We start from the raw sequence: 4,269 nt of genomic DNA on the forward strand, positions 1-4,269 counted from the left end.
TGATTGAACTGAAATTTTTGTTGACTGATTTGTGATGTGTAATAACCTACAGAATAGGATCTGTTTCTGTGCTGTTCAACAGTCTGATGGTGATTGGAAAGAAGTTTCCACAGATCCGCACCGATCTGCACCTCTCGCTACAGTAACGTCAGCCGGTTCCGGTTATGCTCTAAATTGATGTATTTTAATCTAAACCATCATCTTTCTCAAATTCTATCCAAGTAGCTTTGCTACCTAACCAAACTATGAGTGAAAACAGAAGTAAACACTGAGTAAAATAAAATTTGAGACCCAAACTCCAATCTCACCACTGCCACCACCACAACATGGATTTTTCATGGAAACCCTTCCGTGCAAATTTAGGAAAGCTCTCTGTTTAGATGATAATGAACAACCATAATAATCACTTAGTTTGAAGACTAATATGGATATTTTATTGGTACATTTACTGGGTGCTGCAACACATGTGGTTTATTACCAGCTCACTAGCAGGCACCATTGACTCAAACATGATTATATAACAATTATAGGTAGAGGGAACAGGAGAAGCAACTATTCATATGTTGGTTCTGATAAATGATCTTTAAAAAAACAAACAAAAAAAAGATACCCAAACCAGGTTATTGAATAGCTAGAAGATATTTTTGGGCAGCACTTAAGCCATTGAAAACCAAGTTGTCCATGGCGTACAGCCAAACTGACACATTTGGTTTTTAATCATGTAACTTTTACTATTTTTACACCTCACTACTCTGCCACTTTTAGAAGCCCAGAAACTGTGATTGCTGGAAATGTTATTGACCACGTTTTGTTTAAAAAAAAGCTGCAGGTTTGTTTGAGTCTGGACGGCCAAAAATGCAATCTGCTGGAAACAGTGATATAGAATCACTGATTTACTAAAGTTCAGTTGAAACATTTCAGGTAGACTTACACACCTTTTGCATTGTTACTCTTCTAATTACCACAGCTTCCTCTGGTGATGGATAATGCTTCTGTCTCTGCTGTAATATGTTGCTATATTTGCTTTGCAATGACTCACACGATTTCCAGTGCCATGACCATGGGCACTGGTCAGTTAGTTTCAGTAATAATTCGACCTCATGGTTGGCCCAAGCATGACAACATGTGAGTGTGGATATACCCTTAAACAGCTATTCCCAAAAAAGACAAATTGATGAATTTGCTCTTCTCTTCTGCACTTAAAGCTGCTGGATACATCAAACATCTAAACCAGGGGTGGGCAACTCCAGGCTTCAAGGGCCGGTGTCCCTGCAGGTTTTAGATGTGTCCTTGAACCAACACAGCTGATTTAAATGGCTAAATTAGCTCCTCAACATGTCCTGAAGTTCTCCAGAGGCCTGGTAACAAACTAATCATGTGATTCAGGTGTGTTGACCCAAGGTGAGATCTAAAACCTGCAGGACACTGGCCCTCGAGGCCTGGAATTGCCCACCCCTGGTCTAAAGATTGGAAAGAGAAGAAAAAAAACACTGAGCTTTTCTCTGATTAAAAAATCTTGTCATAAATTTGAATTACAAATTGCAGAACATCTGCATTTGGGGGAAAAAAAGTTGCCACTGGCACAGGTTTTTCTCAACTTTACTTGGTGATGGAAAACTGTGGTTTTCAGCAGAGGCAGAAAAGGGGAAAAACTGAACAGCAAGGAGGAAATCGCTTAATTGATAAGCTGAACTGCTAATACGAACACTCTCGCACTGAATGTCTAGACACTGGCATCCTGTGCTGCAGTATTTCAAGACAAATCACTTGTCATCACTAGCCACCCACTGGAAGTGAGAGTAATTTTCACCATGAGAAAGACAGAGGATTTTACTGTTGTTAGAGCTATAAAAAAATATAGCTACCTTGTGCTTTTCTCTTTTTTTGTGGTTCAGAAATTAGCCAATTACACTTCTTCTTTAATAGTAGGCTGAAATAAGTATGACTCTCATATTCAGTGATCTCTAAATATATATTTACTGTTGTGCAGTTTAGCTACAAATGGTAATCAGTCAGTGAGGCTGATGACCAGAGCCAGCCACAAAAACTACAGATGCTCGACAACAGTAGGCAAGCGACTGTTGGCTCAGCATGTCAGAGACACTCCAAAAGCATTCATTAACAGGTGCTGGCATGCTGGCTACTACGGGGATCAAACCTGCAGGCTTCATTTACAGGACTGTCTATTTCTCTTCCACCCAGCTGCTCTCTGATCTATGACCTACTGCTCCATCTTTGATCAGGGACAGGCCTTCTGAAGTGGGATGATGCCCTGGGCTCGAGGTTTAATATCGAACTTCCCTCCATTTCTCTCCTCTTTGTATAGTCCCAGTCATTTCATCGTCATAGGTAGATGAAAGACAGATTGCTCATGTATGTTTGACAGCTAAAGCATCCACATGTGTGAGGAGAATAACATCTGCTTCAGTCTCTGCTGCTTGCTTTTCGAATGAGGCTTAGCATTAAGGAGGAATGCCCTCTCCTTCAAAGCTGGGCTGACGTAAGATAAAAGCTCTCACTAAGAGTAAAGAGAATCAATGCAGCAATGAAGTAGTTATCTGTCCTCATTGTCACTTAATGAACCGTCAATGGAGCAGCTTGGACCAGCTTATAGACTTCTCATTGTTGCACAGGGGCTCCCAGGGTTGATAGATTCAACGTTAAGGGTCAGGATTTGTGGACTTGGAGGCACAATCCTTCGGCTATTTCCCAGAGATCTAAAAGCTGGTTAATCAGCTCCCCCCTTCATGATCTCCCTGGCTGTTCATCTTCCCATGGACGAATTCTATCATTCTTTTTACCGCTAGCCTCTGCGTGGTTTCTGTGCTTTTCTTCTGCTGTGTTTGTGTTTGGGATTTGCCCAAGTGGCCCCCAGATCAGTTGACCTGACCCCTGCTTGGCGGAGAATGGTTCAGGTCTTAGCCGAAGCCTCTCTTACATTTTAATCAGAGCCCTCTGGTTTTTCCACTGCCACACACGCAGAAACATAGAGAACTTTTTTTTCTTTTTTTTTACTCAGTTAAATTATCAGCATGATAGTTGCTGTGCTCCTTCTCTTTAACCTGTACTTTTAAACTGTGGTGATGATGAACTAATCTCTCGCAGTGCCTCCTGTAATTAAGCTTGCTGTCTTTATTTCTCTTGGATCACCTTGCATTAAAAATTTCCCCCTGGATATCAAGTCCCCCCCCCCTGTCCCCTCCCTCCTCCCCGTCTCACTAGCATCTCCCCCCTTCCTGTGCTGTTTGTCAGCTGAAGTGATTGCCTCCCTCTTCCACCCCCTCAGTGGCATTTAGCTATTCTCATTTGCATGTACATGCCCTCGCTGTGCGGCCCATGGGCTGGCGAGATTGATCAACAATGCCACACCGTGTTTTATTACACGTCAGTCGGAAAGATGGGTACCGTGCGTCGCGTGAGAGCATGCAAACGTGCATCTTGGTGGGTAAGCATGTTGTGTCGGTCGTGATGCTTGCAAATAAAAACACGCACATAGCTCGTATGTCACTTCAAGATTGTGACAAACGTATGCATACGCACACGAGGCACACTTGAGACCTGGTTAAAAGGTATTGAAAACACACACATCATCTTGGACCCTGTGGGAGTTGATGCAACTGAACATGTATATTCTTGCTCGGTGAAGCCTGTGTTTACGGCTGTACTTTAGCGTAGCCTAAGCTTTCATCTCCTCATATTGCATACTGAGCTGACAGATATTAATATGCAAAATAGGAGGATGCTGAACAAAATGCTGATAATTAAGCGAAGATGTTCTGGGTAGAATCGCGCTTAAGAGTGTGCATGTGGGACCCAGCACATGGTAAGCCATATGCCTCTGCGCAGTTAGCGCTATCCTTTGGGGTAGAGGGGGTTGGGGCCTGTTTCCACAAAGGCACAGTACAAACGGCGCATGGGAGACATGAACTGTATCCTTATCGTGCTTTTATAGAGTCATCACAGACGAAAGATGCTCATCTAGGAATACAATGATGCTTTATGTGAGACCGGCACAAAGGTCAAAGGTCACTAGGATCTCCTCACTCTGACATCACTGGTGTGACCTTATGAAAACCGGTGCCTGCGTTTTATCTCATAAAGGCGCATCTCTCCTATCTCAGGTTGGCTTCCTTACCCAGCAGCTCCTACTTCCTTCCCATCCCCTGGCTGATCTTGCCTTCCCTCCCCAGAGGGAGTGAGGGAAGTAGGGAGGATTTTCGTGCTGCCGGGGGCGACAGGCTCTCTGTGCCATCCACTTACACAAACGGC

Source organism: Pundamilia nyererei, unplaced genomic scaffold, assembly GCF_000239375.1.
Source record: "Pundamilia nyererei isolate P.nyererei 1_Seehausen unplaced genomic scaffold, PunNye1.0 scaffold00016, whole genome shotgun sequence".
Lineage (NCBI taxonomy): Eukaryota > Metazoa > Chordata > Actinopteri > Cichliformes > Cichlidae > Pundamilia > Pundamilia nyererei.